General features: G+C 42.6%; 1 long non-coding RNA gene across 1 annotated transcript; it reads left to right on the plus strand.

The window, feature by feature from the left end:
* Window positions 1-678: 678 nt before the first annotated feature.
* Window positions 679-24,499, plus strand: LOC135917123 (uncharacterized). The gene is made up of 3 exons (XR_010569195.2): window positions 679-720; window positions 22,126-22,195; window positions 23,759-24,499. It is a non-coding gene; the product is annotated as an uncharacterized lncRNA (long non-coding RNA).
* The last annotated feature ends 1,678 nt before the right edge of the window (window positions 24,500-26,177 follow it).

Below are 26,177 nucleotides of genomic sequence, written 5' to 3' on the forward strand. Positions count from 1 at the left end.
GACTCTCTAGCGGCGTCAGCGGCATCCAGCGGTATCAGTCGGTCGCTGCTAGCGCTGGGGGGATGAAAGGGGGGCGGAGCTGGTTACGAGGCCGACGACAACGCCGACGACGACGCGAAACCCAGGAACGGACGCCAAAGAGCTGCGCTCTAAAATGTCAATTACTCTATAATTTCGCGTATGAATTATCCTGCCGTGCGGGATAACAAAATCGTGAAACAAAATCGCGAGGTATGCTACGTTGGTCGTTTCTCACATTCATATATACCACAATCTTGCACACTGCACTGGTTCAACGTACTTAGCGCTTCGATCGCGCGCGAGAATGTGAATGAAATGTAAATAAATATTAATCGAGATTCAAACTGTCCGCTTGTCAGGCCCTGCATGCATGCTTCGCCTTGCCAAATTCTCCGAGAAGCGACAAACAGTTTCGGTTTCAGTTCTGATATCTTTCACTACACAGCAAATTCTAAATAGACAGATAGCACAATAAAAAGCAAAAGCTTTATTATTAGCATTTGCAACATCTAATTGCATGTTTTTATGTTTGATTTTATTATATTTTCAACGTGTACTGCAATGCGGTCATGATTTCTACCGCATATGTCTATTCCATGGTTCCGCATCATCTTCCGCCGTGGTCGCTTGGTTTCGCGCGCTCTCTCAATGGAGTGTTCAGAGTTGGGCGAGCGTAGCCGGTCTGCGTTTCAATCGAAGGTAATTGTTGTCGTTTGCCAACTGTTTCTTATCAATCTGGCCCGCTGGCATACATGTGATGACCCGTTTTTAAAGCGAGCCTTTATTTGCCTCTTCCTTCGACTTTCCCACTGCTGCTGCTGCTGTGGCTACTGCTGTCAAGCACACCGCGTCGGTGGGGGAAGGGGTGGTTCAGAGCGTGAGTATACATGGCAGGGGCGAGTTAGAGAGGGAAAGGCGACGCTAGAAACTCATTTTCACCCCACCGCGTCGAATATGCACAGTGCCCTCTGGAGCTCCCTGGCCGTCGCCACATTAGCCTCTTGAAAGCTGTAATTATCCGTGACTCCCCTCAGAAGCATGCAGAAACTGCAGTGCTTCCCGTTCTACTAACGTGGGAGTCCAGAGGGGACGTGGATAGGGAGAAGGGAGGAGAAGAGGCAATTCCCATACAAGGGGGGGGGGGAAGTATGGCAAGCAAACCCTACTGCTATGCGACGGCGGTTGCGGGGAAACTAGATAAGCTTCAGTTCAAGGTACGGAACAGTACGTTGCTGCTATTTCTGCAAAATAAACACAATGCAAATATGTCAAGTGGACAAACTACGCAGGGCGTGGAGAAGCAGAGCCTCATTAAAGCGCACCGCAGGGTCCAGGCGACACTACGGAACCGGTCGACCGTCAAATCAACACTTCCGTGCAAGCCACGTGCGGGATTTGATCCCGACCGCGGCGGCTGCCTTTCGACGGGAGCGAAACAGAAAACGCGCGTGCACTTAGATTTTGGGACACGTTAAAGAGCATCATGGTGTTAAAATTAATCCGGATTCCGCCATTACGGCGTGCCTTATAATCCGATTGTGGTTTTGGCACGTATGTACAGCCCCATAATCTAATTCAAGTTTAATACTGCTGCCACAATGTGATGTGGCATGTGAGGCAACGACTATGTTCAATCCTCTCAGAGGTTATGAAATATGGCGCACAACAACGCCTCAAGCAAACACCTCTCCCTGCGTGTTCTGTATACTAGGCAGACAAACAGCACTGGTGCCCGCAGGGTAACATTTAACATCAACTGACCACTCTTGTGTTAAACGAAACGTTGAAGAAATTAAGCTGAACTCTAAACATCACCGCTAGTTATCGTCAATCAAAGCATCCAGCACGGAAAGCTTCGCTTACATCGATTCCCAGAGTGCGTGGGATCAGCATATTTTTTTAAATACTCTTTAGGGCTTGCGCTTGGCGGGAAGTGCGCAACATGGCAAACGAATGTGAACATAAGTTATCCTTGCATTTTTTATTCCTCCACGTTCGTGGTGTCAGTCCAGTGGTACATTCTCAACGTCAGTACATAGCACAAGTCAATTTGCTGGCTGTTGAGAATCTGAACGATGAGTACACAGGCAAGTAGTATGGGAGAAGCATTCAGATGTTTTCTGTTGAATGCTCTAGTGTAAATAATAAGCAGCACGTTTTGGGTGAGCTCCATCACTTAAGCTCGCGTAAGTTAACAATACGTTCTGTAGCGTCGCACCCGCAGCCGGCTGACATAGGGGCCTAGCGTCTGGAAGAACGATGCAGTGAGGTTGGTGGAAATGCTTCTTCCAGGTGAGAGGGCTAATGTGACATTTATTCGATTTATATATAGCATTTTAAGGACAAATTGCATCATCCCATTGGCTGTTACACATGTGACGTTATCACACTTGATGGGCGGTACACAGGTGGCGTGATCACACCTGATTGACCTAGTGATTTTATACAAACGCATAGACATGGAAGTCGCAGCCCCATCATGTGGACATTGCAAATAACAATGTAGCAAGTGCTACTTATGACGCGAGAGGACAGCACAACACATCGTCTCCTTAAGGGAAAATTATGACATCATTACACAAACTTGGTTGTACGTAGTTAAGATATCAATAGACCCAAATAACTATACACTGGAAGATGTACACTTACCTTATATGATCTACAGCGTGTAAGAATGAGTTACTTCTGTAGGGATTAAAAAAGAGGATTATGCGGTTCAGATGTATGCATTAGGTATACAGAGTATACTTCCCATTATTAAGCGACAATTCTCAAGACTTGTCAACACGTACTAACACAATTATGTGCTGTAGAGACTTATTCATGAAGATTACCATTGATTATGCATGTACTAAAGCTGCACTTATGTGCGTACAGTCATCATCAGTTCAATGCTCAGAGCTGTGCTTTGTAAGCGGCTCTTCAGCATATGATATTACTAATGCTGCAGGTGAGCTGAAAGATTCGTTTACTTAATGTTTGTATAACTATTCGGTTTTCACCAGTGAGGCACAGCGTCAGACAGTGCGGAGCTTCTGTCTTTCACCCAGAACTTCACGTTACGCAGAATGAAAGACCCATGTACATTGAAGATCGAATGATACAAAAAATGCAACACAATAAATATTTAAGGATACAAAACTGTAAATGTAAGAAAATGTTCTGCACCTTCGTCAGCATGTTAAGAATACAATAGGCAAAGAAGAAAATGTAATGAATAAACTGTAACTCGCAGCAATATTCACTCTGCATACATCACACATGTCCACTGCGGCTACACTAAGTATTGGGCCTAAAAGCAGTAGAGCCCCAGGAGATGACAAAGGCCGTATGAGTCTATGTCACAGTCCCGAAGCCAGGCCGGGGGTTTTCGCATTCCTTGTGGCCAAATTGCTTCCGGATCGACAGTAGAACTTGGAGAGTTGCGACTATAAGTAGCCGACTTTGAAGTTCCGCTCCCACCATTTCCCTCTCTTGTGTTGAAAACACTCTACGTCGCCCTGTGCTGAGGAGGGTTGATCCTGGGTAACATCAAACTCTCCCTCTGGATTGTGGAATGCTTTTGCCTGTGTGGAATCTGTCTGAACAGAATTTTTAACCAACAGCTGACCTATAGCTGAAGTAATGAAATGATTAAGTCTGAGTAAGAGTGTAAGTAATCTCTGTCTGATACCAGCTCATAGCTGTCTGTTGCAGGATGAGATCTCGAATTGGGAATGCATGTCAGCTTTGGTGTGTTCCCTTTACTTCCATCGCTTAGCAGAACTGTAGGAGAACTAACCTTTTCCTTAACTGTAAGTGGCTTACTGCATTTGAACAACCATCTCTTAGGAAGTTTTACATTCACTGTATCGCCTACTTTCATCAGAGTTGATTTGGCCCTTCTACGCTCATCCCCATACAGCTTACCTTATTCCTGCTTTTGGTTCATCTTTTGTCTGACTTTTCTAGGAACCTTCTTGCGGACCACCATGAGTGGCTTGATGACATCATTCTGTAGTCCATGTGGCTCGTTGGCAACCTGCTGCAGAAGAGCCAGGGGTAGCTGCTGCATCTTGGCGGGCACCGGCACGATACCCTGCCGCCGCTTGATCCAATGGACATAGCCCTTAATGAGCCCCAACTCACCATCAAAGAGATGTTCATACGCCAAAAGTACGCCTGCAGGAAGTTGTGAAGATAAATGTGTCGCCCATCGACACATTAAAGTGGTTCCACCTATCTGAAGCCGAAGTTGCTGGATATTGTTGAGACCCACAAGTGAAGTCCCATGTGGGGTCACATACAATGTGACGTTGCTTTGTTTTCCTTGGCGTCGAAAATCCGTTTGAAAACAGCCAAATATCTTGATGCGCCCTTTGGAAAAGCTCTGAAGTTGCACCAAAGTTTTCACAAGTTGATACTTCTGGTTGAAGGATTTCTTGAAGCCCTCTTTTGTCATGAAAGGCATGGTAGCTCGAGTATCCAATAGAAGATGCATATGTATGTTGGGACCAGTGGCCACTGAAACACTTAAGTCCTTTGTGCTTGGAAGTGAAGTATTCACAGAGAGAATCGATGCCAGTGAGACAGTTTCATTACAGACAGTAACATTCTGAACTGGCAATGTGCCTTGTTCTTCCGAAAAACGGTAGCCAGGTGTTCCTTGATGCTGCAGAAGTTGCAAGTTTTGTTGCTGGCCAGACAATTTCTTGAAGATGCTAAGTGTCCAAAGTCGCCACACTGGTAACATGGACCTATTTGATCCATAGAACTTAAATCCCTGGTTCGAATGCCGTCCTGCTGATGCATAGGGCAGGTGCGTGAACATGCACGGCCATCTTGGGAATGCCATCCCATCGTGCCGGGTGGGAGACCATGGCCATCTTGACCCGGACGCTGCTCCACTGAACCACCATCTGGCGCTACCCCGACGTGCTGGACGTTCTCAGTGTCGTCGCATGCTTGGTGCTAAACGCTCTTGGTGTCGCCGAACGCTTGGTTAGCTTTCTGCATCGCTTCCGAATCTCAACCGATTTCTTCGACTTTATCCAAGGTCAGATGTTCGCCTTAAGACAGTAGGTTGCTACGGACATATGGGTTGGCGACTCCATGAATTATTTCATCTTGGATTCGGTCCTCTTACATAACACCGAATTTGCAAGCGACTGATTTCTCCTTGAGGGCTGTGACGTATTCCATGAAACTTGTCTGGCAGCTGCTTTCAGCTTGTGAACAGATGTCTCTCCGACCAAACACTTGTAGTTTCTGAGAAAAGCCGATCCAAGAGTTTCAATAGCTCCTCGTCGTAGCTGTTGCCTCTGTAGTCAACGTACTGGGTGCCCCTGTGGCACTTGTATTTGCTGCTTGTGCTTCAGCCTGCTCATCTGCTGCGAAGTATTTCTGCTGGCCTTCCCAGCCCAAGACGCTGAGGAGCGCTGCTGCTCGACACTCGTCCTCTCATCCGCTCCCACTGGCCGCCTTCAGGTGTACCTGGAAATCCTTTTTCCATCAGTACTACGGAATAGAAGGTGTAAAAGGTAAGTCGAGACATTGAGGAAGGTTTTTGAAGAGGGACGTCATACTTGAGCGTTGTAAACAGAAGCGGGGCTAGGGAAGCCGAAGGAAGAAGACAATATGACGTCACCAAAGATGGCCGTAGACAAAGAAAGAATGCCTAGTCCGACACCAGCTGAAGCATTCGGAGAGACTACGAAGTCATGCGCAGAAGTACTAGTTAAGTGACGTAACTAAGTAACGTTGTCACTTACGACATTTGAGGCATGGCAGGTTCTTCTAAATCCTTGTCGCCATTCTGTAGCATTGCACCCGAAGCTGGCCGACAAAAGGGCCTAGCATCTGGAAGGATGATGCAGTGAGGTTGGCGGAGACACTTTTTGCGGGTGATACGGTCTAGCTAACGTGGCGTTTATTCAACTTATATAGCATTTCAAGGACAGGTTGCACCATGCCATTGGCTGTTACACAAGTGGTGTCACCACACTTGATTGGCAGTACACAGATTGCATGATTGCACCTGATTGGCGTAATGAATTCATACAAATGTACAGACATGGAGGTCTCAGCTCCATCAAGCGGACATTGCAGATAACAATGGTAGCGAGGGCTACGTATGACACCAGAGGACAGCAAAACACAACACCTTCCTTTCACTTGTGCTCTATATCAGTATGAATTGAAACACAAGCAGCCAAGCACATTGTATCTGCAGAACTGCTTCACCCAGCTCTGGCTTGCCCTATGCCCCTATGCTAGAGCCAAGCAGCACGTAAGAAAAGCTTTCCTAAGTTGCTGCCGGTGCGCTGTATTTTCTGCACATCACCACGATGGAGTGACACTGGCAGCACTGAATCGTCGTCGTTTCCTGTCAAGCATGTGGCCCCTACCCACTATGGGGGATGTAGATATAGATGTAGAGCCTCTTAGTGACACATAGTATCTCTGTTTAAAAGAACTGTGGCAATAGCTATATAACTATATACAGTAGTGGCCTGGATAGAAGAGTTCTTTTCCAATAGACAATTCTTTTGTTTCAAGGATGGGGTTACATCGGGTACATATAAACAGACAAGAGGCGCACCACAGGGATCAGTTCTTTCTCCGTTTCTGCGTAATATTTTGTTATAGTCTGTCCGAGTTTATCAGGATGTGCAACTTTATCTCTATGCTGATGCTATTGCAATTTTTCTCCGCATCACGGGATATCAATGCATTGCACCAAACTTTGCAATCTTATTTGTCGGTGCTTGAGTCCTGGCTGGATGGACTCTTTTTTTTCCCCTTAACGTCAAGAAATTCCTTGTGTTTCCGTTGTCAAATCCCGTTTTCATTTCTCTTCATTATCGAAATGAGACGATACCACAAGTCACGGCTCTGAAGTACTTAGGGATAACATATGATGGTATGCTAACCTGGCAGCAGAAAATTGAAACAAATGCTAGTAAAGTATGATGTGCAGTGGGATTATTGCGCCGTTTCAGTAATAAAAAGATGGGTATGCATAGGTCTACGTTGCTGATGATTTATAAGCTTTACGTCCACCCCATTTTCGATTTCGGCTGTGTTCTTTCTTCAGGATGTGCAACATACAAGCTAAGACCTTTAATATTAATAGAAAGGCAAGCGCTGCGTCTTTGTTTTAGGCTGTCACGTTTTATGGTTAATCTCGTGCTTCATATGGAGGTTGGAATTCTGCTTGAGTCCAGATTCAAGCAACTCACTGTCCTGACTTTTCTGAAGCTATACGATGCACCCCTCTCCTGTTTCCAACCCATTTTTATCAATTCTCCTGATTCATTTTTCAGAACATGTGGGTAGCGTTATCGACAACCACAAGTTGTTTTTGTTCAGAGACTGTGATCAGAGCTTCATGTTTGGCTACCGTGCCTGATTTCTCCAAAACTAATGTGTTAAAAGTGAAACTGATTTTTGATGACATTTTTCCAAAACACGCAAAACTTCTTCCAGGGTGCATACTGTATGCACCTCCTTCAAGATCATCTTGGTTGATTTCCGTCTCACCTGGTTATTTCTATGGATGCAACACAACATCTAGAGAAGGCCGGCATTGGCATCTTTTCAAATCAGCTTAACTGGTCATTTGCTCTTCGTCTCACTGATTATACCCCAATATTTCTTGCAGAATCTCTGCCATTATTCTAGCCACAAAAATATTGGGTCCACAGGATTCTAAAGTAATAGTTGTTACCTATGTGTTTTCAGTTTATAAACATTTAACTTCTAATAATCGGCCACACCTTCTGAGTATATTTTTGACGCTTACTCCAGACAATTTGTCTGAAGTCCTTTGTGTGGATCGCTGGTCATAGTGGAATCTTTACAAATGAATCAGCTGGTTTGCTTGCATCGTCATCTCTAAATGGCCCAGTCTTAAATTTTCTTACTGATTTCGCTTTTATAACAGGAGTTAGATTAAAACAACTTTTATTTCTAAATTGTAATGATTCATCCCTACTTTCCGCAGATGGTTTTCGACATCTAAATTTCCGGTGGAACATGCGCAAATGCCTTTCGCGACAATGCGAGGTGGCCTTAACAAGTTTCTGTTGTAGAGTTCATAGGTCTGGTTTATCCATTACTAACCTCTGCTCTTTTTGCAATGAACCAGAAACTATTGACCATTTCTTCCTAACTGCCACTTCTCCTTCCTCCACAGAATGTTACTTTTATTTCCAACTAGTAAGCTAGGGTTAGTGCTTACTATACCAAACATTGTGTCCTTTGGTGCCTGTCAATTAGGCACAAGCCATGGGTCAATGATTACTTCTATGCATAAGTTCATTGAAGCGTCAGGAAGGTTTCGCTGCTAGGGTACCCATTGTGGGATGCTTTACTTTATTTTCATTTTATCCTACATTTGTGTATAGGCCCTCCAGAAATTGCTATTAGCATTTTGGGGGCTAATCCTTCGTTTTGAATGTATGCCTTTGGCCCCTTTTGGTATTTTGTTAGATGCATTTTTCAATCAGCCCAGTGTGACCAATATGTGGATACAAGCCATGTTTTGAGGCAACAACAACATACCCACTCTGGGGGATGGGCCAAGAATCGAGTAGTTCAATATAACAAGAAAAAAGAATGATAAAATAATGTAAACAAAATTTGTGAATAGGTATATGGGAAACTATGGAGGATTAGTCCGTGGCACAGGTTATTGCTTCTTCCTTCTTTATATAAGACTACAACCCTATCGTTCGAGCAACGCGACTGCAGAATTGGACGAATCGTGAATCCTCAATCACACTGTTTCACAAGGGCAGTGCTAGGTGATAAAAACTGTAAAGAAGCCACGTGCTTCGCTGTTCGAGCTTAAATTAAGGCTAATAGTATGTTTAATTACGCTCATCACTTTTTTTGCCAAGCGTGCTATGTCAAGTAGTTTTTCACCTTGCAAATAGTGCTAAAGTAAACATTCACATGTTCCTAAGGCCGTTGGTTTCCTTACAGGCTTCACGGAAAAGGTCTTGCACATACTGAATGGTATTGAGCAGACCTATTCACAGTATTTTAATCAGCTGCTCAGCGATTCAGACAGTGCTCCTGTGCTCTTTCATGACCTCCCAGATTTGCCTTTTTTCTTTAATGTGACAGACGTGCTGGATTATAAGAAAAAACTTGAGACGAACAGAGAAGCTCGACATCAGATGGAAATTGCTTTCCTTCATCTATTTTTGTAACTCTGCCAATTTTATGGTTGTAAATATGTTTTAATTAGGGCTCTACTCCCTAGTCTTAATATAAAGTTGCCTGTCTTGTGTAACAGTGTTGTGAAATTGGTACCAACGTCACCTTTTCATAATGTTATGATGCTTTTTAGGGCACTATGTCTGATTGATGACATACTGTAGAATTTTACATACTTCAACTGTTTATGAAAATTTTAAAGACTATGACTAAATCTAGAAATCAGTTAGCGCCTCTCTATTTCCAAGAATTCATTCGGGTCGTGAAACTAAGAATGTTAACTGAATCCTAATTTGTCCTTGTAGCTATATTTTTTCTTGTTTCTTTTTAACAGAAGAAGCACATGGTTGTCCAAGGAGATCACTCAGATAAACAAAGAACATGCATACTACAGTCCCTCCTGAGCTGGAATGCTGCAGGGAACTTCAGCTGGTGTGGTGCAAAGGGAAAGAAATTTGCCAAGCTGCATCTGTGCAAACTTATGTATGGTGAGTCTAGGAGTAGCAAGGATCGACATTTTTGCGAGTTGGTACCTGGTTGAACATCTTGAAGGGACAGCGCAAAAAGAAGATGACAAAAGGCAGGAACACACAGGAGCGCTGTCTTGTGTGTTCCTGCCTTTTGTCATCGTCTTTTTGCACTGTCCCTTCAAGATGTTCTAGGAGTAGCAAGCTTAATATCACTTAGTTCTTTTTAATATAATGTTAAAAGAGTCAATTTCAGATATATACTCACTGTACCTAGGCTGCTTTGGCAGCTGGACCCTCTAATGACTAGCTAAATGGATTGTCTATGGCAAAATATATATGACACAGGACATAACAGCCTATGAGTATACACCTATTGTTCACACTATACAGAGTTTAGTACTGGTGTTTAGTCCCATCTTTTTAGTAGAGTATCACACTGGTTGAAGTTTTGTGTAGTCTGCAAAACTAATAGCGAGGATAATATTGCTTCAGAATTCTGCTTCCTACAGTCACTAGATTTAGAATTTTTCTTTTAGATGCAACAAAGTGCATCAAACTCACTGCAGTGGTTTTGATTTCTCCTTTTTCATGTATTAAGACAGGAGCCCCAAGCTAATGCTTCCTCTTAACTGTGTGTAATACTAAATCCAGTCTTGGCTATATACATTATAATTATGTTATAGTGCTGGTGCATAGCTGGCGTCTGCAGGTTTCTCAGCACTTGTAGTTTACTTTGTTGGGCTCGGTGGTGGGTGGCTACCACTGCCGGCGAATTTTGAAACCATTTTGTGGCAGAAGCGTGCCTTCAACTTCCAGATTGACTTCTGAAAAGAGGTCGCACCAATTCAGCTTTTCAATTTACCCTCCGAGCCAACCTAGACACCTTAACACGATACCACATCTGACATAGTGAAGGAACAGCAAGTATGCGTAAACTATCCCTTTTCTTGGTGGTGAAATGCCTCATAAAAAATGGTAAAGAATACAAAGCCTCGAAAATGACCAACGGAGGCCTCCTAAGCGAATTGAGAAATGAACAAGTACAAGATCTGTCCAATCTTGCCTGGTGACGTCAAAGTTGCGATTCCTTCCCATCACTCTCTAAACACCTGCAGGGGCGTTATCTCAGAGTAAGATCTCGACTTGAGTGACGAGGAACTCCTCGAAGGGTTCAAAGAATAAGATGTGATCAAAGTTCAAAGGATAACAATCTGAAGAAACAATGAACTCCCTACCAAACACGTGATTCTTACTTTTGGAACTAGCATTCTCCCCAACCTCTCTTGACGCAGCCTATCTAAAGATTAATGTCGGACCCTACATACCAAACCTAAGGCAGCGTTTCAAATGCCCATTGTTTGGCCATGCATCAATCACAGAGGCTCAGAAACATGCGCAAAGTGCAGTGCCAGCAACCATCGGTCTGTAACGCACCCCCACGCTGTGTAAACTGCAAAGGGGATCATCAGCGTATGCACCACCATATTCCAGTTGGAAGAAGGAGGAAGAGGTGATTGCCATATGAGAGTAAAAGAGAGGATTTCATTTTTCGAAGCGAGGAAGAGGCTTTCACTCTTACCTCAAAAACGCTATGCCAATGCGGTACGGCAGGGGGCAGCACCACATCGGTCTCGGGAGCCCACAGGGGTCACAGTCAGTAGTCCCATAGCAGTTCCATCCATCCCCTTGGGTCCAGCAGCCAGTTCTGCTCCACCGTCATCCAAGAAGGCCCTGCAGATGGTTGTTCCACAGGTCCCAAGGCTAAACTGAATGCCAAGGCTCGAGACACGGGTCTTGGCCCCTGACTCTCGATCATCCAGCACCTTGGAGAAGGCGTTGGAGACCGACCTGAAATCACCGACGTCATCAACACCATAAGATCTGCGCTATCTGGAGTGCACCAAGAAGGAGAAAGTAACTGTGCCGAAAAAGGGACAGGTAGCCTGAACGGTTACCGCCCTCGATTAGAGTAGTGATCCTTTCATTGCATGTCACCCATCACTTTATAGTTCACATGCACATAAGTTAAGTTTTAATTGCTTTACAATGGCTTTCTTCATCCATTGGAATTGCAGAGGCCTGATCTATAATCTAGGTGGCATTAAAGACATCATAAATAAATTCTCACCAGTGGCCTTCTGTCTTCAAGAAACAAACCTAGGGCCCAAGAGCAGTCAAATTCTTGAGGGTTTTACTGTTGTCCAAAGGGACCGTGACTGCTCTAGCTGTTTGTTGGGAGGAGCCGCCATAGTCATACAGGGCGGCACTCCTACAAGAAATCTCCAGTTAAATACATCTTTCAAGGCTGTAGCAATAACCGTTCTGTCTTACAAGACCATCACCATTTGTTCACTGTACTTTCCACCCAATAGCCATTTTACTATGAAATACCTAGAAAATTTTACAGACCAATTACCGGAGCCTTTTGTTCTAGTAGAAAATTTTAATGCTTGTCGTATTTTTTGTAACAGTGACAAAACTGACCCAAGAGGGCAGCTCGTTGAAGATTTTATTTGGTCAAATGATATCTGCCTTTTAAACTCAGGTGCGTCAACATATTTTTCACCGACTTCACATACTTTTAGTTGTTTATATAGGTTTAGCTTATTGCTCACCTTCTATTTGTAGTGATCTTAAATTGGAAGCCCTCGACACGTCATAATGATCACTAACCCAAAATCGTAAAACTCTTATCATCACTACCTACCTTATGCATTAAGCCATGCCAGTGGAAATTGTAGCTCCCTGACTGGCCAGTTTTTGTGGAGAATGCTAAACTTCAAGTTGTCTTTTTGCCAAAACTTAATGTTCACGAACTGAACAAAGAGTTAAGTGAGGTTATAATATCAGCCACAGAAAAAGCGTTACCTTAGTCATCAGGTATTGTGTGCAAAAGTCTAAATCCCTGGTGGACAAACAAATGCACTGAGGCTAAAAAACGACAAAATAAGGCCTGGGGAATCCTATGGAAGGTACCCGACCTATAGCAACATCCTAGGCTTCAAACAGGCCAAAGCCAAAGCACAATTTATTTGGCGGCAGACGGAGAAATCATCATGGCAAAAATACATATCTTCAATTCACCCGCAGTGGTTGCTCAGTGGCCATGGTGTTGGGCTGCTGAGCACGAGGTCGCGGGATCGAATCCCGGCCACGGCGGCCGCATTACGATGGGGGCGAAATGCGAAAACACCCGTGTACTTAAATTTAGGTGCATGTTAAAGAACCCCAGGTGGTCGAAATTTCCGGAGTCCTCCACTACGGCGTGCCTCATAATCAGAAAGTGGTTTTGGCACGTAAAACCCCATAATTAATTTTTTTTTTTTCAATTAATAGTTCGGTTACATCTAAGCAAATGTGGGACCAGGTGAGAAAATTTAAAGGAGAGTACAGATCATACACAATACCACTACTTGCAAGTCCAGGCACACAGACACTACCCACCGTGGTTGCTCAGTGGCTATGGTGTTAGGCTGCTGAGCACGAGGTCGCGGGATCGAATCCCGGCCACGGCGGCCGCATTTCGATGGGGGCGAAATGCGAAAACACCCGTGTACTTAGATTTAGGTGCACGTTAAAGAACCCCAGGTAGTCGAAATTTCCGGAGTCCTCCACTACGGCGTGCCTCATAATCAGAAAGTGGTTTTGGCACGTAAAACCCCATAATTTTTTTAATTTAGGCACACAGACAACACTAGAAGACCAGGCCAACTTATTAGGCAAACACTTTTATAACGTCTCAAGCTGAGCAAATTACCCAAATACATTTTTAAGATACAAAGAGTCGGCTGAGAAACAGACTGCCTACTACCGGTGCTTCAAAGGAACTCTATAATGACACTCTTACAGTGCATGAATTAAACAGAGTTCTTTCGGCTGGTAAAAGCACGGCAACTGGTCTTGACCATGTCCACTACACAATGTTGGCACACTTATCTCAAGCATCGGTAGAGGCACTCCTTCAATTTTTCAACAAGATATGGGAATCTGGGGTACTGCCTACAGATTGGAAAAACGCAGTAGTAGTGCTTTTTCTAGAATCTGGTAAACCCCTAACATTCCCAAGAAGCTACAGACCCATTGCACTAACAAGTTGTCTAGCCAAATCATATGGGAGTATTACAGACATAAGACTCCCGTACATTCATCCTTGAATCAAGATGCATAATAGACAAGCACCAGTGCGGATACAAAAAAGGGCTGCTCCAGCACTGACTATCTTGTTTGACTAAAACATGAAATATGTGATGTGTTTCTACACAAACAATACTGTCTCACTGTTTTCAATTTATAAAAAGCGTATTATACCATGTGGCTAATGGAATTTTGAGGGACCTGGCTCACTTTGGAATTTGTGGCAGAATGCTAAACTGTCTATCTGATTTCATGTCAAATAAAACATTTCAAGTACATCTTGGCACAATACTTCTGTGCACATTTACACGAGAAAATGGCATTCCACAAGTTTGCAGTCTTGGCATGACACTTCTCATAGTCAAAGTGAACTCCGTTTATAAAATCATTGCATCCTCTTTTATGCACTCAATGTATGTTGACAATTTGCAAGTGGCTTGCCGCTCCTCAAATCTATCCGCCTATGAAAGATGACTGCAAATAACAATAAATAATCTCGCGCAATGGGCTGACAAAAGTGGTTTCCGCTTTTCCACCCACAAAACTGTTAGTTATGTTTTCCCAGAAGCGAGGCTTGCACTGAAATACAGTTCTGACACCAGATGGTGAAACACTGCCGGTGAAACAAGACTACACATTTTAAGGCATAACCTTTGACACAAAACTGAACTTCCTGGTCCTCATTAACGCAACAATAATTAAGGCAAATAAAACGCTAAATATTCTCAGTGTTATTGCACAAGCACTGGGGATCCAACCAAGCATGCCTGCTATGTAGGTACCGGTCCCTTGTACGTAGCATTCTCAACTACGGTAGTGTAGTTTATGGTGCAGCTAGACAATCCCACATTAAATGACTTGAGCAAATTGCACGACTTGGTCAAATGACTTGCACCAAATGTTTTAAAGATTGTCTATGGTAGCACAATTCTAACGCTTGATCTAAATTACTAGGTGAGGTGGCCATTACTTCTACAAGAAAGTGAAATGTTCAATCGAATAATTAACCTAGGTATGCTAATGAACTATTAATTAATTACTTTAGGCCACATATTTAAATCTACAAATTATAGCCACTGAGTTCGCTCGGCGTATCCACTTGGAATTCTCTGAACAGCACCACTTCCGAAATATTAATTTTCACAGTGTGAAATGCATTTCGTTCAAGTTACTTCAAGAAACCACTATTTTATGCATTGAAGCACATTAGTAACTGGGACACCAATGCATTTCGACGAACACTTTGAATATTACTATCTCGGAAATGGTGCCGTCCAGATAATTCATCCAAACTGAATACGCTGTGTGAACTCAGCGGCTATAGTTCGTAGATTGAAATATGTGGTGTAAATAATTAATTAAAAAGTTTATTAGTGTAATTACTTTAATTGATCGTTTGAACATTTTGATTTCTCATAGAAGTAATGGCTGCCTCATCAAGTAATTTAGATCAAGGGTTAGAATTGTGCTATCTGCCATAGGCAATCTTTAAAAAAATTTGGTGCAGCTAAAAGAAAGAACACCCTGTATACCGGTCCCTTGTATGTCGCATTCTTGACTACGATAGTGTAGTTTTAGTGCAGCTAGGCAATCCTACATTAAATGACTTGATCCAATTCATAATCTCAGCCTACAACTGGCAAGCGGTGCCTGCAGAATATCGCCTGTCCAAAGTTTATATGTTGAAAGCATATTTAGCACCATCAAACAAGGCCAGAAGGGAGACGACACCACAATGCGCTAACTTAACAATTTTAAAGAAACAACCGCCTATTTAACCCATGCACAGTGGCGCCACGTCATCCAAATTTTTAACCATTCAAAAAAGCCATCTCCTTATCTAACATGTTGACCAAAGGGGCAGTAACACACATATCACTATTCCGACAGATAGCCTGAGCCTCAATAATCTCTCGCACAGCTTTATCTTTGTGCTTCGCATGAACACGGCAGGACCCATACACTGGCGCACAGCCGCATTCCTAACAGTGAGTTGACAGATGACCATATTGCTTATTTCTCATGTTTAGACTGTTCTCGTAACCGGTCATTAAGGCACCTTCCTGTCTGTCCAATGTATTTTTTCCCACAGGACAGCGGAAGCTCGTAAACAACAGCTTATATGCAACTCATTGGTGCTTTAGGATGATTCGTAGAGCATCTGACAGCTGGCTTACGGTGCGGGTCTGTTAACTGACATATTTTCGCAAGTTGTTCTAGCGCTGAAAGGACCACTTTTGTGTCCACATGGCTAGCCATTTTTTTCTATTCTATTCTGCCGATTTTTTCTAAGGGCCTAGAAAGAGTAATTAATAAAAGACTCATGAACTTTTGCAATAAGCTTAACCTCATTAATCCGTCACAACATGGTTTCCGCCCAAACAGGTCCACTGAAACAGCCTTACTAATGCAAAAAGAGATAATCCTCGAGGCACTTGAAAACAGGGAGATATGCATAGATGTTTTTGTGGATTTCTTGAAGGCTTTTGATCGCCTAAACCATCAAACACTACTCACTAAGCTAGAAAGATATGGAATCCGTGGCACTGCAGCTTGTCTACTAAAGTCCTACCTACAGCATCGATATCAATGTGTAACAATAGATCAGCATGTTTCAACCCTTCAACCTATAACCACTGGAGTTCCACAAGGAAGTATTTCAGGACCGCTACTGTTTATTATATACATAAGCGACATAACAGATATCAGCAACCTTCCAAAATATCTTCTGTATGCAGACGATAAGAGTCCCTTGTTTAGGGGCAATAACATTCCATTGCTCATTTCAAACATAAACAGTGTACTAGAAAAGTTGAAATCATGGAGCGCGGCAAATTCCTTGATAATAAATAGTAAGAAAACAAAAGCGGTACTTTTTCATTACCGGCAGAGCATCGTTACATCAGACATTAGGCTAAAAATAGACAATTCTATTATAGGGGTGGTAGACACAGTAAAAACACTAGGAATTTTCTTTAACAAGAACATGAGCTGGGACCCTCACATTAGCTCCACGTTAACCAATTTATCAAAGTGCGTCGGAATGCTTGCGAAATTTCGCTCCTATCTACCTGTATCGATTAAATTAATAAAATACAACACATTATTCATGTCATATGTTAACTACTGTTTCCTTGTTTGGGGCACTACAACTCAAACTAACCTGCACAAAGTACACATGCTGCAAAAGAAAGCAGTACGTTACATTGCAAATGTTGACTACCTCGCACACACCGAAAAATTGTTTGAGTGATTCAATGTAATACCCGTTCATAAGCTATACGAATTTTTCTTAGCCGTAAGATATAAAAAATCCATTTTTCACAATGACAACTTCTTGATAGCATTGTCATCCCTCGAAGCAAACCCAACGCCATACTCGTTTCGCAAACACGATCGTTGGACCATTCCCTTTTGCCGTACAGAACATGGTCGACAGATGATGCGTCATGCAGTTCCAAGGTTACTAAATAAATTCATATTTGAACGTTTTTCTCTTGAAACATCTAGTACACAAACTCTAAGACATCATTTTTTGTAAGCCGCTGTATTCCCTTTGCATTAAAGTCTGACACGAATGGCATTTGCATCTCTGCTAAACACCTATGCATTGTGTATTAATGAGCATGTATGAATAGTTTATATTGATTGTTCTGAATTTCACTTATAACGATTTTTCTGAATTGTTCCGCTGTATTCCTTTTGCGTTAAAGTGTGATAGGAATGACATGTTCATCTCTGTTAACACCTATGCATTGTGTATTAATGAGCATGTACCAAGAGTTTATATCGACTTTTCATAATTTCTTGTATTATATTCTGTTATGTAGTGTGTGTGGATTTTGTACTTTTTTTAAAAAAACTTTTGACCTTGCTGTACGCCATGTAGGGGGGCTCGGGCTCCCTCAAGCGAACATCGTTCGCTTTTTGCCTGAGCCTACCCACATCATAATGACGTAAATAAAACTGACTTGTCTTGAATTGACTTTAAAGTGTATGTGCCATTGTATGCAGATAGGGCACTACCCTTACCTTCCCTCTGCGTTCCGTCCATTGATTTGCCACTTCCCGAGTTGTGCTGCCTGACACGCATCTTTTTAGCAGCTCTTCTACGACCAAAACCTGCACTGACTCTGGAAACCCTGCTGCTGACAACCTTCCTGTCTTTACCGCCAAAATTTATGCAGTATGGACGACAGTTAAATAAATTTTCACCGACAAGCAGAAGAATGCTATTTATACCGATTCAATGAGTGCACTCAGAGCATTGAATTTAAACTCTGCGTGTGAACTCCTCCTCGGGTTGTAGCTTAAACGTGGTGGTTGATAGCAAATATGGTAGAACCATATGATTGTGTTGGATTCCAAGCCACGTTGGGATACCAGAGAATGAAGCAGCAAATAGATGCGCATCAAAAATAAAACCCACCAACTTGCGAAAAATGCCATGAACCGCTTACAGTAATGCACATTGTTATGACATATCCACTCACTGAAACGCAGCGACATAAACTTTTGCAGAATCTGTATAACTTCATAATTCAAAAAAGGAGTAAGGCGTGCAGACACAGACTCAAGAGTAGAGAATTGGACAAGACGAACTCCGTGTTGTCCACTTCTCTTGTGTCCGTGTCTGCACGCCTTACCCCTCTTTTGCATTATGAATCCTTACCAACTAGCTCAGCTTTCTGTCGTCCTAAGCTGTATAGCTTGCATATACCTTTACACCCCTCCTCAATATTGGGAGATGATTCGCTAGTGCCTTTCAGGGACTTGTTAAACTTTTTAGATAAAACCGGTGTTTTACACACACTGTAAGGTAATGCAGCTTTCACTGCCTTAACATTTGATTTCTTAATATCTTGTGGCTGGTGTAGCACGACCTTAGTTGATCTTGTGCCTTTCAACCCGAATGAACTTACTAACAATTCGCGGATAGCATACGCCGCTGTGAACATCTCAGCCAAATTTTGCAGTCATGTGCGGTACATTAAGCTTGCAAAGTGGAGCACAAAGTCACTGTTTTCTCAAATGCTCTCTTTTCAACATAAGCCTGCTCCTCACTCTTGTCTGGACACATTATTTCGTAATATAGCCGATTCGCACACATAGCTGCTATTGGCTAATAGCGGACATCAATCAAGAAGGGTGTTTAGATCAGTGCACTTCTTCATACTGTTACTGTATATACTTATTGATGCAGTTTAATAAACAGGCTGAAGTAAGCGAAAATCTGCTTTTTAATCTCGATACTACCAATTATGTACTTCTTGGAGACGCCGACTGTCGTCTGCTTATGCTCAGCCACGGCCACCCACATGGGACCTAAGCTTTGGCCACCCTGCTTATTGGTGTTGTATCCATTGGGTCTCGCTAATTTTGACTAGTTTTGAATGCTCAACTAGCCTAGAACCACATGAAACTTGACATCAGATCATACGCACGCTTGCCATCATGCGCTGACTCCTGGCCACTTTTGTTTAGATGCCTAGGCAGACTTCACTTCGTATTGAGCTGTTGATAGCACTTCAACATACGTAAGTGCACAAGTTGGATGTGACTAGTATCCATCAGTCAAGCTGGTGCAGGACAAAACCAGTCCGTGCTACATGTAGCATAGCCAGACTGGAGCACATGAGCGTGCGCATGCACTCAAGCCCTGTTGTGCACAAAGCAAATGCTGCACACACGCGCTATAGTTGCATGTAGGTCTGGTCTGCTACGTAGCATGGATACTGCACGGTGCCATGACTAGTCTGCTGGCTGAGTGCACTGTGGCCTGCTGAGAAAAACCGTGTTTGGCACGTTGTAGGTGCCAAAATTGGAAGTATTGGCATCTACATGAACACCCAAAATCACATTTAAACTGCACGCCATGGTGACATTCTGTAGGAGAAGTGTAGTGGGCACGCCCCGCTCTGCCATAGCCTTTGCAGTGCAGGTCATCAAAAAAAGCGGAGGCGCCACGACAGGCATGTTTTATTGCCAATTACTCTGCTTCTGCTGAACGCATTGAAGTACTTTCTGCGGCAAAGTATTCCTGAAGTAGCCTATTTTAACTTCAAATGCATTTCTTGATTTCAATAAAAAGTGGTTTGGGGCCCCTTTAAGCTTTACTGCCAGAGATAAAAGTTGGTGCTACCAATATACGATCGTCAGATGAAGTGACAATGTGTTGAATGGCAAGGTCACGGTTCACCTTCCTCTAAACATGTGAATTAAGCAACGGCCACTGAAAACAAAGACAGGGTTGATCACATTTTTTGTTGCTAGAGGCTTGCGGCATCATGAGGCTTGCTGCAAACGATAAAGCAAAACTTCTACATTGATGTGCTTTTCAAACGTTTGTGCCAAGCTATTCGGCAGCGCCATCCTGATTTGTCATCTGGACAGTGCTTGTTGCACGACAATGTGACGAGTCACACCGATGTCTCAGTCCAAGAGCAATGCCTATACAAACACCCCATTCCTCCCATATGACATCTCCCATATTCACTTGCCCTGTCACCATGTGATTTCTTTTGTTTCTCTTCGTGGAATTGTCACTGAAAGTGAATAAACATCATGAAGACGTACAGCAGCAATCCAAATTACTGTGGCTGGTGTGCTGAAGAACATGCTGGATGAAGCTGTCTCTAGTTGTTTACTTCCATGACTTCCAGAAGCAGTGCCACCTGTGCATCCATAGCCAACTGGACTACTTTGACAAGACTTTGGGTCGTTAGTTTGTAACTTGAGCAAATGACTTTTTGCAAGCACTGTCCTGGAACATTTTTGACAAAAGGCTGTAGTAGTAGTCAGGACCTAGGTATCCAATGCACACAGACCTGCTAATAGAAGGTTCAACGGTTTCATTATATCAACACATGAAACCTTGCATAAAAATTTCGGCAGAATGATTGGAGCGTAGCCAAATAACCGCTTGAGCACTTTAAGACAGCAATTTGTTTGCGCCGCCACTCATGTTCCTGTGGTAGTGTGCACTTCGGCGCAGGACGGTGACTGCGCTATCATACAACATTTGAACTTGTTTATTTGTGCAAGCTTGTTTTATGCCCCCACGCAGGCTTTGAGATCGGTGCCATCTGCAAGTATTTGACCACGAAAGGCAATGCTGCGGCAGTGCTATATGTGTCAATGTCACAGCAAGAAAACAGCAACTTTACTCCATCTTTGAAATCGACATGTTAGCTGTCTTCAGTCTAAAAGTCCAGTATTTAACAATTATGCTCACAATTTCGTATTTTGAGCTTCCCACATTGAACTTCAGTGCCAGTATTTCTTAATTTCTTTTTGATGTCAAAATTACTTTACTCCAATCTCCTCATGTCAAACAACATTTATTGTTTTTTCAAAGGTAATTAAGGAAAGTTCCAGAGTGGGCCAGTTGGTTAGGCATAATTAAAGCTGTTGCGCAAAGCGACGAAGGGACAGAACTTAAGCGAGAAAACATAACGCAACACCCAAGCACACTCAGGTGCCGTGTATTCTTTTCTTGCCTTCCTTCCTGTCCTGTCCCTTCGTCGCTTTGCACAACAATTTTAGTTATGTTTTTTTTTCAACATGCCAACTTCCTTCACAAGCCTTGTACAACACACACTATATATTCACTGCCTGTGTGTTGGTGTCTTTTACACATATTTCAGCATGCTTATTAGAACATTTATAGCAGTACATGCCATCACCCTGCCACATTGACTTCTCTTTATTTAACCTTTTAAGGGCTGTGACATTTCCTAAGGTCATGGTTTTTTGAGCACATTTGCACCACCCTTAATTTGTGTTCGTATTCCATGAGCTTGCTTTCCACTGGTGATTCATCTTAATAGTGGTTTTAAGACCCCAGGGAAGTGTATAGCCTTGAAAAGAGACCATTCATCATAATGCAGCAGAATGCTTCAGTCACCATCAGTCTTTCCTGGGCTTTTGCTTGAGGTAGTACATGTTAAAACTGATAATCTACAACTGCTGGAGCAGTGAAAGTTTATATAGTTCCGCAAAGTGGCCAAGGGTAATTTTTTAGCAGTTTCACCTTACAAGTTGACTCACTCTGCATCATTCCACTGAGAATGAGCACAAGGAGAGTTTCATGCTCAGAGCTGGATACCTTAATTGTGAGCCGAGTTCTATCTTAAGGGGCCCGGAAACACTTCTTGAACGTAGTAAGAAAGTGTTGTCGATCTGCTAACAAGGCTCCTGCGAACATGTGAGTGAAATATTATTGCACTGTATTCAGCAAAGAATTTACGATCCCATGTCAGAAGCAGGAAAAAATCGCTTGTTCTCTCCTTTGTAGTGTCCTGCAGCGTCATTGCAAGCAGCTGAACCCTCCAACCCATCAACAGCTATTGACTGATTTTGAAATCGTGAACACATTCTCAGTAATACAATTATTGCTCATTTAAGTGGAATGAAAAATATAGATGCCTGCAATCTCAAAACGACAAAAACCATTTCACCTTTGCACTGCTGGTCTACACATAATGGTTGTGCGTTGCTGTGCGTAACTACCATGAGGTACTGCCACGAGCCGTCTCACCGTCAAAGTGTTCAACCTTTGGTTGAGGCCAGCTCCCCTTGCCCCCCCTTGCTGTCTCCCCTGCATAGCTTCCAGAATGCTAGTGGAAATGAAAGGAGGAAGGAAGCCGCTCACTGGTCCGATAAAGTCTAAATTATCTTGTGCTTGAAGAATTCAGGATTTTAAAATTTTTTGCAGCAGAAGATTCGTGAGGCAACACTATGTAATAGTGAGGATTGTCATACTCTGATTAGTTAGAAAAGTGTTTCAAGCCTCTTTTAAGAAAACAAGACCTAGAAATAGGAAACCGTAATTTTGGAGACTCTATCGGTGGCCTTGTAGTGCATTCACGGTGCTTCCATGCATATGCAAGACACTCATATCCCAATTTTAAAACTATAACTGACAAGGATGGTACATAGCTACCGTAACTGGTAAATATGCAAGTACACCACTACTTATCTGAATCCTGCGTGTTAATGTCGGGAATAAATATTACTTGCCCAACGTTATTTCTTCATGAAGGCTCAGTAATAAGACTAACAGCTTATGCTTATAGTAGCGTGCTTGCACCATGTAGTATAGAACTTCACACAGTTTTGTTTTCGCATGCTGAAGCTTATCTTTTAAGTTGGAAAAGAAACCTGCTGGACCATTTGACAACCGATGAAGGTGAAATAGGGAAAATAATGCTAGGGTTCTCTGGCACCACACTTTCTGAAGCTGCAAGACGAGCCCTTTGTTGTCTAGATATGCAAAAGGATTGACACATTATCGCAATTTTGTGCCAATGGTAGGGATAAGTCTGGTGCTCTTCCTCACTTCAAGAGGAATTGAATGCAAATCATTGAATGTGAGCTTGAAGACAGTGTTACGAAGAGGAAGCGGATAACAAAGAGGATTAATTTTACTGTACAGAGAAAACAATGACAATAAATCTGCCTTCTTTTGTGACAAGAACAAGGATAATGCGAGGTGCATTTTGTTTGTTGAATAGTGAGCTGTCATATTTGCGCTGTTTCCTTGACAGTAAGCCATTATAACTTAAGCAGTCATGTGTACTGCCTGCATCACATAATCAGCATTGTCTGAATTCCAGAAGCTGCTAGGAACAAGCCAACTTGAGCCAATATGCTGTCACACTCTACTATCAAAGCAGCCGCAGCATGGCTGACAAAACTGCTGCTTGAGCACCAACTCAAGCAGCAGTTTGAGGCAATTAGAGCCTCAATCATGGAATTGAGGCTCCACGTCATAATTATGAGTCCGGCAGCTCCCTAAGGAAGCAAAAAAGTGGGAGACAATATTTTTGTGTCAGTACTCATTTACTGCATTTCTTGCTTTTAAGAGTGTAATAATTTTGATGTGCAGTTTGTTTTACACTGTTGATGTTTTGTTTTAACTGGTGCAGAATACCCAAAACCGTTCGTCCCAACAATCCCTGCGTAAGCAGCTGCATCTTTCCCTCAGGTGGCACGTAGAAGGAAGTTCCGTTTCCGTGATCACATTGACCAACTTTCAGCATGGGAGTCCCAGTTGTCAATAGGAAACGGCAACCAAGTACTCCAGGGTGAAAATCAAGTTTTTCCAGTTGAAATGGTGGGCCTATTGATCAAACATAGCTCCAGGACCTACAACAGTCCTTTGTGGTAGGCCAGCCTCAGTTCAGTTGTAATTTTAATCAGTAACTTTTGAAAGCACCACAAATCAGTTGTGTGTGTGTATTGTGAGAAATTGTTCTATAGGCTAATGTGAAGAGTGGTATAGTTTTGGCAGCCATTATTTAGGCAAGATAAGTCTTCCAAAACATCGGTTATGGGAAAGATTTATTCATAAGAGAGCATTGTGAATGCACCTTTGCTGCCTTTTAAGCTTACAATTCTGTCCAGGACATGACCTGTTCTTTATCTGCAATGTTTGCTCTATCAGAAAATCAAGTGTGCTACATACATGATGCTCTTTAAGAAAAGCTGATCAGTCCCTGTACCCTTTTAAGAACATTTTAATTACCATTTTAGCTGAAACAATTTCACTTTTGTTGCATTGATAATTAAGATGTCTGTGAGTTTTCGATAAACATGTTGTATTTACTAGGAACCCATTGTATTAGTCGTATTCATGGAAACATATTCATCAGATCTGTATTTATTGAATAAACTGCATTTTTACTGCTCCCTTAGGTATCTGTGAGGCAACATGGAAGGTTTTGTGTCTGTGTAGAGCCCATGAAAATCCTTCCTGCATGCTGTTTTGCCTTGCTTAATATGCACTCACCTCACACTGTTGCACTCGGTTCTGTGGCCATTAGTACTTCATGCAACCATCTATAGTGCAGTTTACCTTAAGGAAAAGTGGTATTGATCAGCTGTATTAAGTTGTGTGGATTTTGCCTATGAATCCATGCATTTTTGTACCAGTACAAGTCTGCTGGCACATAAGATGCATATGCAGTGCTATCTACTTATGGCCTGTAGAACAAGGAAAATTGAATTGTATATTTGTTGCAGCATTTGAGATAGATATGCCTATTAAGCACACTGCTAGTATGCATGGTATAATATGATAATACTGATCCTAGTGTCATAAGAAACTGTCACACCAGTGATCCACGTGTGTCACAAACAATGGCCCTTCAGACTCGGTAAAAGTAGAACAATTTATAGGCATGGTGTTCAAACGTTCAGAACGGCTAAACAAAATGAGTGGACTGCAGTGTACCGCGTGCAATGTTTGTAAGTGCTGATGCCCTGTAATCACTAAAAATCCTCATACTGGCAACAACTTAGGCAAATTTCTTGGTGCAGTCTGCCATGGGGTATGTTGCTGTGCCACAAACTGCTGCCTTGAAAAAGACAAGTCCACTTGTCGAAACGTTGGCTCCCGCTTTTACCTTTTTCTCGTTTTGCTCAAACTGCTGTCTTGCAGTTTAAAAAGAAAGGACAGGACAGCAATACATAAAGCAATACATTTCTTTTGTCAATCTTGAGATAATTATTTTGGTACTAGTGCCGTGTGTTCAGAAGAAGTATTCTGTTGCACTATAATTATTAGTGCTTATCAACGGCTACTGATTATTAAGGGCATCTGGCATTTTGTAATACTACAGTGGCACGAAATCAAAGGCCGTACAACAGCTCATCTGATAGGGAATGAACGTGGCATAGAAAGACGCTGAACATAGTCAAAGTGAAAATTTTACAGTAATCTATGCCTTTCTTGTGCTATTCTGGTAACATGTGAGCTAAAAATACAGCTTTCCAGGATTGTAAACAGAGTAAGTAGGGCTTATAGCACTTGCGAAGCCAAAACAAGCCTGGACATTCAATGTCTACACTGCAGCTACACCAATGCTTCCCGAGGTGGCTACTAGCCATAAGTGGAGGGAGCATTAGCTGATCTACCAGCTGGCTTGCAGAGGTCTAGGGCTAGAATATGGCTTGCAAAAGATGACTACTATCTCTGCCTTTCGCCGAATCAAGCCAGAAGATGGACATCTACTAGTTTAGATGCATGCTTCCTGGGATACTTTTTTAAGTCAAACCACAAAACAACTGCATGTGAAGTCGAATAGACAGACGCCAAGCAGTGCAATGAGCATTGTGATGGCTGATTGCACAAGTAATGCATCTTCTTTTCATCTGTGGCCAATGGCCATGCCATGCATAATATACCGGTTCTCATCAGACCATGGATGCTAAATAGCATTGTGTACTTGGGAGGGAAACCATGAAAATGCCCAATACAGACAAATCCTTTCTGCTGTGGAATAGTTCAGAAGTCCACCTTGAGAAAATTAAAACATGGTGTCTGTAGCAGAAGAACTCCCACAA

This window comes from Dermacentor albipictus, chromosome 1 (assembly GCF_038994185.2).
Source record: "Dermacentor albipictus isolate Rhodes 1998 colony chromosome 1, USDA_Dalb.pri_finalv2, whole genome shotgun sequence".
Lineage (NCBI taxonomy): Eukaryota > Metazoa > Arthropoda > Arachnida > Ixodida > Ixodidae > Dermacentor > Dermacentor albipictus.